Raw genomic sequence first — 13,198 nt, 5'->3', positions numbered from 1 at the left:
GTAGAATGCGCGACTGTGATTAGTCAATTTCTTAAGGCTTAGGGCTTAAATCTCTATTGTAGACTGGGACTTAGTGGTATCCCCAGTAGGCGTAATCCACTGATGACTGATTTTAATCAACTGGACAGAAGCAGAAATAAATGATGACAACTTAGACCGATTTTTGGAATTTTTCACAGGCGAGCTCACAGTTAGGAATATCTATAGGCATTATTGTATATAACAAGTGTAAGGCACGGTAAAGAATCGTCGCTTAGCGAAGTTTTTCATGTTTTATAAATTTTATTTTTGGAAATGATGTCTCACAGAAATATATAGAGCCAAACATGGGACGAATTTTAAGTGCAAAATCGTGAAGCTTGGGGTGTGGCGATTCTTTCAAAATCCTATAAAAATCGGCACCAGTTGATTAAAATCAGTCATCAGTGGATTGTGCCTACCGGGAATACCACTGAAAAGAATAACGCGTTAACAATAGTACCTCAAGAGTGACGAGGAAAGTTATTGAAAACACATTTACGCTCCTGAGCCTCGAGCGGCTCCATGGGCTTCGCGCGGGACGGCGCGGCAAAGGGAATAGCGGCGGGTGGCGTCAATTGAAAATCGGCCGCGAAGTGTCCTATCTCTCAGAGCTCTGTTGTAACCCAATAACGACGAAAGATAAAATAAAATGTTATCGAGGAATAGAAATGGTTTATACGCATTAGGACAGTAAATTGAATTACCATGATTAAGCAGTTGATCGGCCATGACTGGCGATGTGTTTCTAACACAGGAAATTTCTTGCAAAAAAATATTACCTCAGCCAGGGTTTGTACCTGGACCTCCCTTCACTCTAGGCGGGCGTCTCAATCAATTCGACCACCGAGGTATGTGATAATATTTGTCGCAATAACAGTATAGATGTCGTCTACGCGTGTGTTTTCAACTTTTGTGGACTGCGCGCCGATACGGATTGTCCGTTGAACACTATCGAAACGCAAGTTTTAAGTATCCCCGTTTCATTCATTCTCCCTCCACTTAGACATCATTATTCGGTTTAGGCGTATAAATTTTCTGCATTGAAAATACATCGCCAGTCATGTTCGATCATAAGTGCCTAATATGGTTATTCATCGGCTGACGTCAAGTGATTCTCGATGTAAATTGAATTGTTAACACGTTAAAGTTGTTATAAAAATATTTGGCAATGTGTTGTAAAATTACATTGAAAGGGAAAGAAATGTCATCACAGCTGATCTCAAAGTATAGAGGAGAGTCCCCGCGTATGAGATACCAAATTCATTTTTTTGTGATTGTAAACGATATAATAACTCATTTTGAAGGGAATTTAAATAAGCTTTAAGATACTGAAATGTAAAATTCAATTCAATTATTTTTTTTTGAAAATTAGAAAAATATGAAAAATGAGCTTCACGCGAAATCGAAAACATCACTAATAAAGTGCAAATACATAAGTATTACAATCGGAAGTTTATTAAGTGTTTATAAAATACAAATATGATATAATGAAAAAGTTTAAATATTTTTAATCCGAGTTACGGAAGTTTGTCGTTTACGCCCTCATTTTACAGGTGATATTACTTGGATTTGAGATGTTCGCGATTGTTAACACTCGAGTATATGTTATCTCGTACGAGTACCTTGAATATCTCATAATACAAGCCGTACGCCTTGCGGTTTTGCGATCACCAAAATCTAATCCCTACAACTAAACAATTAAACAGTTCCTGTATTTTCCCCATTAATACAATTTTAGTCTAACATTGCATGCAGAATTTATTGCTAAATATTTCTTTGTTACATAATATACAAGGTTTAAAAACTCACCTCAATAGAACTTGACAATAAAATTCTGATTGTAAGCATCTTCAAGAATTTTAGAAAAGTATCACAAAACACATTTACAATCACATTTAATTGAATGTAGAATGTTTAATTTTCTATAGATTTACATATTTTTCATGTTTTTATTAATATACATGAAATATTGGTATGTAAAACAATACGCTCAAAACTTTTACTATATAAAATCGTATTCTATAATCATTGGACATAACATTTTAATACAATTTTTATAGTTGGTGCAATTTTTTTATATCATTCCTTTTGTAGAGAAAATAGATTTGAGTACTTTTTTAAGCAAAATTTTGCTCATTATATTTGTTCTTTCTACGTGTTTACTTGGCCTTTTTTGTATCTTGCTTAAAAAGGTAATTTTGTTAGATAGAACTTGTCAACATTCAATTTTTCATAACGACTACACGCAAGATCGAGCAATAAATTTTCCAAAAAATGTTTTCACTCCAAGAGTAATAAGTTCACCAGTAGTCGGTTCAGGTGGAACCGACTACTGGCGCTTATTTGTTTAGCAGATACCTCACTATCTTACACAACTATTAGTAGCCTACCTCATAATACTCTATTTTTATACAGGGTGTCACATTTTAACTTGGATAGTAAAATATCTCAAAAACTAAGTCCAGCAAACAAAAATGTTTCAAATAAAGTGGTAAATTATATATCGCCAGTAATTTAAAAACAAATTTCCATAAGATTCAGCGACCTACACTGGCTAGTATTTTTATTGAAAAACGAATTTACAACGTTTCGGCCCCGGATTTGGGCCCTTTTCAAGTATTCTTAGTGAATCACTGCGTCATTATTCAGTCGTTTGGCCAATACCATTACCCTGTGACAAAATATTGGTCAATTTGCTTTCCTGTTCTTTGTTAGAAGAAAGGTGAGCACGTTTAAAATGCCACATGTTAACACAATCATGTCCGGATCTGAACTTTCTTCTAACAAAGAACAGGAAATCAAATTGACCAATATTTTGTCACAGGGTAATGGTATTGGCCAAACGACTGAATAATGACGCAGTGATTCACTAAGAATACTTGAAAAGGGCCCAAATCCGGGGCCGAAACGTTGTAAATTCGTTTTTCAATAAAAACACTAGCCAGTGTAGGTCGCTGAATCTTATGGAAAAAATGTTTCAGACAAAAGTTGTATGGTTTCGAGGGGGACATAAGATGGTACTATTGGTTTGACCTCGAATAATTGGTTGAAGGTCACCTTCAATTTTTTAAATGAAACCTCCTATTGTTTATTATACTATCTTATTCTACTAATTAATATGGACAACTTTTGTCCTAATACTCATTGAGATATTCAAGAGAATATTTATAACTTTTTATATGTTTAGCTTATGATATCTCGATAACTGTTTGTCGAGGAATGGAAAAGTAGTACAGGACTCTTTTACTTGATTTAGTCTCAGGAATATGCTGTTGCAATTGTGTTCTAATTATTGAAAATTTTTGTGTATTGTAACATATGTAAATTTTGTGTATTTAAGGCTTAGTTTTTGAGATATTTTACTGTCCAAGTTAAAATGGGACACCCTGTATACAAGCTATTATATCCTGTCAATCTGTCGTTTCATCAAGTTGAGGCTGACTATAGATATATTCTATTCTTAATACAACCGTCATGAATATTGATGAACAATGTTTTAGGAATCTGAAACAGGTACATCTAATCCTTTCTCTGTAGTTTGCCCTCTCGACAACATTGATTTTTTACCTCAAAATTTTTTACATGTTTGCTTCAAAATTTTTTATATGTCTACCTCAAAATTTAAATGTGTTTTAATTATATATGACACCTTTGTTATTTAAAAGTTGAATGAAATCTCCGTTCAAATTATTATAGTATATTTCTATTATGACTCTTGAACTTTTGTGTTGACATTATATTTTAAAAAGACACAAGTTGATACAATTGTGACAATTGTGTCCGTTGTAAGAGATTGATATCACTGAGATAATTTCAAACAGCTAGATCGCTGAAATATGTGGTTAGATTTAATGAAACGATTTGGCGGAAAATGTGGAAGAATACTAAGAAACCTTTCAAGAATTCCTTTCCCTCTCAATATCGACTCTGATACATTTAAGTCTTTAGTCCTTTATAAGTGTACGCCAAGGTCAACATGTTTATTTCCTACGGTGTTCGAATCAATGTTACAACGTAAGTACTGTACGTAGATATTTTAATAACCGTTGCCCTATCTGTTTGCAGTTCCGTGATAGATATTGATTAAATGCCAAATTCGATATTATAATACATAATTGATAATAGACACGATAATAGACGAAATATAAAAAGAAAAGAAATACGTGTTAGAAAAATAATTTAAACTGAATGTTACCCGTAATGGAATAAAGCGGATTAGTGTGCTAACATGGATAACAGTTATAAACGATAATTTTAGAACAATTTTGTCGAAAAAGAATAATCATATCAAACATGATAGCGATTTGAACTGAAACTACCGTATAGTTATAAAATAAGAAATGTATTTTATATAATTTGTATATATATAATTATACATATATTGTATTTTCCATCTTTTTTATATAAACCGAAGACTGTTCTTTAATAATGTTCACAAGTCTTAAAAAAGGATACGAAGTATACTTACCAACATCAAAAAGATACGAAACGTTAATATATAACACAGTAAAATTAATGTATTTATATAAGAAAATTGCGGAATCTCACACTGAAAAAAATTTCTGGTTGAATATGGACGAATCAGATAATTCCTTTAGGATTTACCAGAATTCCTTTAGGATTTACCAGAATTCCTTTAGGATTTACCAGAATTTCTGTAGGATTACAGGAATTCTGGTAAATCCTAAAGGAATTCTGGTAAATCCTAGAAGAATTATCTGATTCGTCCATATTCAACCAGAAATTTTTTTCAGTGCACCTTTTCTTGTTTAACTGACTCTTCCGTTATTAAATCTACGTTTCTTTCGCAAAATCGTGACTTATTACTGACCTAAAAAGTGACCGACTTACTGTGCAAAAAGGCGGTTTTTATTGATGTCTTCTTTCCGATACGTCTTATCGCGGGCTCCTTGAACGCTGAGGAAAATGTTGAAAAAGTTCTTGGTATCCGGTTAAACACTTGGATAACTGACTAGCAATATATACTAATTGTAAGTAGAGATTGATTACAATAATAGGACATGGTTGTGGAGTGACGAGTGAAAATCGCTTCGCATACTTATGAAACGGAGCGAGTGATCTGTCAGAACGCACGATGCAATGTGTCTCGCAGCGACGAAGTGGCCTCTGCACTTTACGTTACATCCGTTCCTCGACAGACTGCTCCCTCCGACACGTAGAATAATCTTTCCTTCTTCAGCCTCTCTCCTTATTCTCGAGAACTTTGTTAGTCGCCGTGCGTCTCGCAAAACCTGTTCTAGATATTGTACAATATACGCTGATTGGATTGGGCCGATTTTGTCCATGACTTGGACTAGCAAATTCGTATACCTTAGTTATTTTTGGATATAACGTTAAGCACCGATAATATGAGTAACCACACCAAAACTGGTTTGGAAAAACGAGATTCGGAATACCGAGAACTTCTTCAAGTAGAGAATCATTTCTGTTTTATTATATAACAGTTTTATTATATCAAATTACTGTTTCTTAATTGAGAAAAATATGTTAATATAATTCCATTGATGAAATTTTCCACTGAAAAATAAACTAGATTGTTCTATTTTCCATCCCTATGAAAAGTTATCCGAGTAATTATGAAAATCTCTATTATTGTGCAATAATAATTTTATGATAACCTCCCAGGATAGCCTGAATAATAACGTCTACTTCAATATTTATATATTATATGTAAAAATATACATTATTATATATTATGTTATTATTATTGAATATTATAAATACTTTGTAAAATATTTTATATAATATATATTATAATATAAAATATTATATAATATAAAGTCATACTATAATGATGTACTTAATATTCAGATAAGTTGTAAGTGTGTAAAATTGAAATAAGGGGATAAAGAGCCGGCAAATAATAAAATTCCGTTTGAAATTTACTTGATTTTCAGCACAGACCCAATAGTTCAAAATTTGTTAAATATATGTTTTAATACAATGAAACAATGTATATACGTTAATTATCTACGTTGCGAAGAGAAAGTGCAAAGAAAAAGGAAATAGTTCAAATTCTCGATTGCAGAAATGAATGAAGAACAAGGGAAACACATATACGCTAGCAGTAGATAATAGAGTACTTACAAAAAACGTCAAATCACAAATACATTTGCAAGCATGATTCGAGTAACATTCCATTAGTTACCGCGACATTTCCAATTGTGTGTTACGGTCATTAATGATACATGGTTAGATCACGGTATATGAACTCACATATTAGATTTAATTACTAAGCCACCTATATCTCGCTCGGACTTAAAAATTGGCGTCCTTGGTTTCGATTTGACTCGATCTTATTAATCATAATTACATACACTACTTATGTAACGATAAAATTACGTCAATGCATTGCATAAGAATTAGCGTGTCGGTCATTATGATCACACGAATGATTAAAGTATTTAACTAATTTAAATTGGATTTTACATGTGTTTGACTATGTCTGACACTTCAATTCTTACGCAGTGCATTGACATAATTTTATCGTGCGTATAAGCAGTGTCTACAGTAAAAAGTTTCATATAAATCTTTTTTTTATAGACTTGTTTTTCACTAATAAATTAGTTGTTAAGGTTCTGCAGTCTCATTGCGTTTATTCAATGAAACAGATTAATTAAATATTTATGTGTGCAAGGAGAATCGTCACATAGAAACAGACGCTTAAAATTTATGAGCAACTGATTAGTTATCTATGCACTTATCCATATTGAAGAGGATATTATTATCCTTGGAGGTTATCATGAAATAATTATTGTACAATAATAGAGATTTTCATAATTACTGGGATAATTTTTCTTGGTCATAAAAAACATAACCATCTAGTTTGTTTCTCAGTGGAAAATTTATTCAATGGAATACATTAACTGTAATCTGAATGGCGATAAAGAGCCGGCAAATATACTTATATAGATCGAAGGAAATAAGAAAAAGAGAAGAGATTTATATGTCGTCACGATGTGTTTTAATAAAACCGCATGCTACTGCGGAGAAAATATTTCTCGTTGACTTGTGTAACCTTACGCTCTTGTGACCTTATGCTTCCGTCGCATCGATAAATAAAAACGATATAGTAACAAAAACATGAATAAATCATAAATTCTTAATAAACTTACCAAAAAACCAACAATTAAGTACATGTGTAATATATAAAACATATTCTTGTTTTTTTAACCAATGTAGGAAATTAATAATCGACACAACTGGCAAATTTTAATTAAAGAAATTTATTGCGAAAATATTACCTCAGCTAGGATTTAAACCTGGACCTTCCTACCATACCTCAGTGGTCGAAGGCGAGACACTCGCCTAGGGTGTAGGGGGGAGGTCCAGGTTCAAACCCTGGCCGCGGTAATATTTTTCGCAATAAATTTCTTTAATTAGAATTTGCCAATGGTGTCGATTATTAATTTCCTACATTGGTAAATTATTCACATTCGTACACATTTTGCATGGGTAAAAGAAAACTTAATAACAATATCGCGATTACAAAGTTATTCGAAACGTTCTATGTGTAGCACAACAATTATCTGTAATTAATTGCTTTGAAAAAGACAATCGACGATAAACGACCTTTCAACGTCAACGTAACACATAAATGAATAAATATCTATAACCGTACTATGTTTGTTTATAAATTTTCAAAAGAAATTAGCAACAATAATACGATCTGATGGGTTTCGCAAGTCACTGTAATTACTGCAATCATGTATAATATTTATGATGTTTTTCCGTATTTTGATTGAACTTTTTTTATTAAGGAGGGTGGTTGCTGAAATAAATATTATGACAATTAACACTTGGTTTTTAAATTAAAACCGCTGAAAATAAATTGTATATTCAAGAGAAACTTACTTTGACCTAAGTAAAAGTTATACATGGGCAGTTATCAATATTGGTTTATATTATAATACATTATCGGTGTCAAAGTTGTTCAAAATACTGAATCGCTAAAACATTGTAATTTTATATAAGACATCCTGTTTCTACCATCTTATTAATTTTTCACGACTATAGCGATAAACGATAAAGTTGATGTGATGCTAAATAACGCTTCATTTAAATTATATTTATCATACGAATTAAGGCTTGTTGATTATTACATTTAAAATTATGTCAATTTATTAAATAAACAACGAAAAACATTGTATACAATAATTCGGTAATTAAATCGACGCAGAAATTGGCTTGCGATGATGCATCTCCATCTAGCACCTACGACCCGAACCTGTTGATTTCTATGGTGTCCCAAGACACATTGGCTAGTCAGATATCCTGCTGCAAGGGAATTAACGGTCGGTTATCATATTTACACATGAGTACAAAAGTGTGTCTATCTATGTTTCCAAGATGATAACTTTTCTGCCATTGTCATCAACATTAAACACAATTTAATTACAGCTTTTCGTTACAATTACTCTTTTCGGTTTAAATAAGAAACTTATTAATCGAAACATGATAAAGTAATATTTTATAATTTCTAGTTTATTTCAATATTAACGTCTTACACTAGAATGACGTGCACAGCACATCGGTACACACTGATAAAAATTTGAACCTCACTTTACTGTGAAAATCGGTGGTCATTTTTAACCTTCGAATTACGCTGTTAAAATACGTAGTGATTTGTAATTTTACTTCAAAACGTTAAAATTACCATTCAAATGAAATTATGTTTCCGTTAAATATTTTTTCAGTTTACTGTCCGATGTTAAAATTACATGATTTATTGTAACATTCCCTTAAGATAGTAAATTAATGGCGCGCACAGCATATATACTATTGCAGCATACTAGGATGATGAAATTCTCTATTGCGCACACTCCACTTTACTGAAATACTGTGATATCACTAACAAAAGAGTAAAATTCCATGTCGGACTGTAAATTTACTGTATAGAAGTAAAATGAAGAACATATATGAAATGTTATGGATGAACCGGAAGCTAATTTACAAATTATGTGATTAAAAATACCAGATTCAATTAATTTTTCATAATATTCCTGTATGTTTAATGTAACCAAAGGGAAAAATACAAATTTTATGTAAAAACTCATGAAAATTTAGGCAAATTTACCAAGAAATAAGTAAAATTCCTTTGTAAATTCCTTTGTAAATTCCTTTGCATTAATTTTTATCAGGCATATCTGTTACGAACGTAGAAATGACGTATGTAGCATTTTGCTATAGTTATATATACATTGTGTTATTATCAAATTATATAATATAATTGAAATTAATGAATTTTAATAAATTTACTTTCTAAAGTATAATTATTTATTAATATGGTACGCGCCTATTGCGCAAAGTCCGTCTAAAACTTTTATAGAAATGAAATAAAAATTCACTGCGAATTGTTTCGGAGGGATTGAGTACGCACGCCTGTGAATGCATCGCTATCGCGAGAGAATTAATATACGGTTGGTGTTGCTATCCATGTTTCTCTCTGGTCAATCAAGCAATAAAGTAATGTACCGATAATGATACAGATATCTACAATATGCAAGCTATGTTGAAATACTCACTTTTTTCATACATTTTGTATCAATAATTGAGCAATAATAATATATTGGACGCAAAAATTATGGAAAATTTACAAAACTGAATGTATCGATCTCTTATCTCATTCTTTTCTTCTCACCGGGATGAATAGCCCTTCGTCCCTCGCTGAGACGAATAGGGACAGAATTAAAGATGGCGGTACTTTTTCCATTGTCTCACCCCTTACAGGCTACCCCACCCTCGCTGCTTTTCTTTCGGAGGGTGGATTGCGTTGGTGGGGCGAAAAATGGCCGGGAATATTTTCAACGGAGACCGAAGAAAGGGGCGGTCGCCGTCGTTACCGCAGAATCTGACCAATGTCTTCCAGCATGTCGGATTTCTCTGAAAAAAGATTACAAATAACATCTCAAAGCATCATCTGAAAAAAACAATTACAACTCTCGACTCTATATTGATATTTCGGTTAAACGTTAATAGTGTAAATGATCCGCTCAGGCGCCATTGAACATTAGCTGCTAACATAAATACTGTGATAGAACTCAAAATTTTACAATATTTTGAAACGCGATGTATATTGAAATATCTCATACTTAAAATAGTGACGACGGTCTGAAGACTGCATTCGGCCCACTATAATAATGTAAATTTATGCTATATCCTGTGCATACGCATGATGTATTTTACATTTATTTGCATAAGCTGCAAAATATGTTTTTTAAATTATGAAAACTGAGTAGTAAGAATCGCTAGTTTTAAAACTCTCGTCATTGTATGTACAGTTTAAGAATATTTTAAGCCCTGAACGTTTAACCTTTTGAAGCACGACGCATCCAAATATGTTCTTCACTTCTGCTTAAAAAGATGGTACCCTTTTCTTGAATTTTCTCAAACGTATTAACCGAACAATATATTCCACGGCTTTCTCAGTTCAAGATGAAAAAGTCTTGAGTTTTCGTTTTTATGGAAACAGCGGAAAGCAGAAGTAGCGTGCCAACAGGAAGAGAAAAGAAAGTTAGAAGAGATATCGGTTGGGAGGAAAGCGGGAGAGGTAAACCGCGCGCGGGTAACAAGAAAGTTCGTAGGTGGAAAAGGAAAGGTGAACGCGAATGAGCGGGACAGGGGATGAGGCCGGTAATGCGAAAGGTATGCAAGAAATCGCGTCTCGTCTCTGTTTTCTCATTTTCTGCGCGAGGATCTCTTCTTACTTTCTTGCGTGGGAGCTGAATGCAGAATCCTGCAGCGATTCCGCCGACTCGTAAACGGAAACGACTGCGAATGTAAGGGGAAGAAGTCGTTGATCGGCCCCAAGCCCTTTCTCCCGTACTTTTTCCAAGACTTTCATTCAGCTAATTTTTCTTAATATACATATGTTAGACATGAAGATGTGAAAAGGATTGAATTTCGCGAATGTAAGTACTTGAGTTCCACGAATGTCTTATCGAAGATACCCGGTTCTGATATTTTACGGAAAAACAATTATTTCTGGACGCATTAAGGCCCGGTTTCACCAACGTTTTTTAACTTTAAGCTTAGCTCAATTCGTTCTTTGTCTCGCTCCAACTGTTACTATAAAAAGAGACGAATGTGAATTCAACTAAAATTGAAGTTAAGCGACGTTTGGTGAAACCGGACCTTAGTCGTTTAATCATAGGGGATAACAGTTTAAGATATAACACAGAACAATTTTATAATATCAAACGCAGATAATGAATACGATAATGCTCTTATTTCGCAAGACATTTCTCAGAACAGGACGGCCGCGTACGTCGAATATCTCTGCGAGACATCTTTTAGTTTATCACGGGTCATTTTCAAATTTGGATAATTTAATGTTTGTGATAATGAGCCGAAACGCGCGATTACGCGAAACGAGCCGAAGGCTGCTTTCCAAGCGCACGGCTGGAATTTAATTAATTCGCGCATCAAGTCGCTCGATCGCACGATTTGCGATCGAAGGGATATTAAATTACAGTTGCGGGTAAACGCGTGTACTACGTACACGTGACATGACGCAAATACGAAACGCTACGTCTGGGATCAGCTGGCGAGCATGATTTTCCGGCAGGCGTGAACGCGACTCGATCGTTCCTGGTTAAAACTCCACGTTTACATCTGAATTATTAGTAATAATTATATTGATATTTGCATCGACCTTGCCAAGAAACCTCAGTTTAAAGTCTAAACTTGACTGAACAGCTAGTTACGTCGATGATGCACGTGAAAGAGAAAAAACGTCGTGTGGTATTTAAAAATATTTCGAATAAAAAATTTGACGAATTGAAAAAATGAAAAAAAATAATTAAAATAAAACACGGGATCCTTCGATTTGCGCAAAGTATTCCTTCTATGCGTTGCTTTTTTACGCGATTGAGGATCATGTAAATACAGTTGACCAATGTAAAAAAGAAATGAGGTAAAAGAAAAATAATATAATGTATGTATTCAGAATGTTATTCTTCTCTTTCTTGTTACTTACTATTTGTGTCTGGTTTCTTGTTTGAACGGTGGTGTTGTTTGCCGCATGTTTGCATAAACCGAGGAGTGAGTGTAGAAAAAATATCTTCCAGAATCCTGTTAATTCCGAACCGGACGTTAATGGCAAATTCGTTAATCACTAGCCGTTTGTCAACTTTAGTCAAATAAATCAATATCTATTTAAATTTGGTAAGTTTGTTAATTGGCACGTTCGTAAGACTCACCGGCCTTTCCACATTCCTCGCAGAAATGAATAGTTCTCCTACGGTCACGTCTCGTATCGATAAACGTTAAGAACGCCGTAATTATTATTGTTTGGCGGTCACACATTACAAACACGACATTGATTGCACACACTGAACAATTCACATTTTTCCGTCTCGGCGGGTGACTGAACTGACGCTTTTGAAGGACGTCCGAGCGCACACTGAATCGGAAGCGCACGGTTTCGAGAGTGACCGCGATGTCGACAGACTCGTTTCACCGGTATGCAAATCTTCACCTGACCAAAACATTCGGAAAGAGGCCCTATTTCGTCACACTCTGAGGGTCGACCACCGTGCAGCTGCTCGCGAAGGATCCCTTTGTTCCGCGTAACAGAACAGAGGGAAAACAGCCGCTTTCCCCTCTCTTCCTCCTTTTATATACATGACACTTTGGACTGCCGCAGATTTCGCCATAATTTAATTATTTCGTTATTATTGATGTACATGACACGATCGGGCGTACCTTCAGTCACGTATATCGTTCGCCGTTATTATGTATTCGCGTTGTGGACGTGATGTAGCGTTCCGGAGATAATGTACGGCGGATAAATATTGCACGTCGATTCGGTCACGTGATACATATAGAATTGCTATTATATACGTCAAAATTGCGTGCGAGCGGAATATTTAATTATCCGGTTATTATTTATTGATCACTTAATAATAATTGAGAGTATAATCCGAGAAATCGGATGTTTTACCCCGCGGACTAAGAGAGAGAGAGAGAGAGAGAGAGAGAGAGAGAGCCAATTCCGGAGATAGGGATGAGGTGCAACGGGAAACTCGGTAGCACCCTCTGCGTGTGGGTGGTATAGATCGAAATAGTTTTTCAATTTTCACGGACGATTGGTCACCCCTCCGATCGCAATTTTCCCGTCGCTTAGCTTTTCGATTATCTGCCGATCGTCCGCACG

At 34.3% G+C, this 13,198-nt stretch overlaps 1 protein-coding gene and 1 long non-coding RNA gene across 6 annotated transcripts in view; both read right to left on the bottom strand.

Moving 5' to 3' along the window:
* LOC105563202 (ATP-binding cassette sub-family G member 4) overlaps window positions 1-5,184 on the bottom strand; it is a 17,351-nt gene extending 12,167 nt beyond the window's left edge. The window contains exons 1-2 of one of the 5 annotated variants that reach the window (XM_012014584.1): window positions 5,032-5,184; window positions 4,873-4,938 (exon numbers count right to left, since the gene is read on the bottom strand). The gene's annotated coding sequence lies outside the window, so the exon portion shown is untranslated. Of the gene's footprint in view, window positions 1-725; window positions 750-800; window positions 825-4,872 lie in introns of those variants that run through there. The other 4 variants (XM_012014585.1, XM_012014582.1, XM_012014586.1 and 1 more) reach the window with 4 other exon arrangements.
* A 2,957-nt stretch (window positions 5,185-8,141) lies between these two features.
* Window positions 8,142-12,856, bottom strand: LOC105563201. Its single transcript, XR_001009015.1, has 4 exons — window positions 12,243-12,856; window positions 12,020-12,114; window positions 9,683-9,924; window positions 8,142-8,319 (listed from the first exon to the last, which is right to left on the bottom strand). It is a non-coding gene; the product is annotated as an uncharacterized LOC105563201 (long non-coding RNA).
* Between the last annotated feature and the right edge of the window lie 342 nt (window positions 12,857-13,198).

Source organism: Vollenhovia emeryi, unplaced genomic scaffold (genome assembly GCF_000949405.1).
Source record: "Vollenhovia emeryi isolate VEMERY1.0 unplaced genomic scaffold, V.emery_V1.0 DF939179.1, whole genome shotgun sequence".
Lineage (NCBI taxonomy): Eukaryota > Metazoa > Arthropoda > Insecta > Hymenoptera > Formicidae > Vollenhovia > Vollenhovia emeryi.
This window is presented reverse-complemented; position numbering and strand designations above follow the sequence as displayed.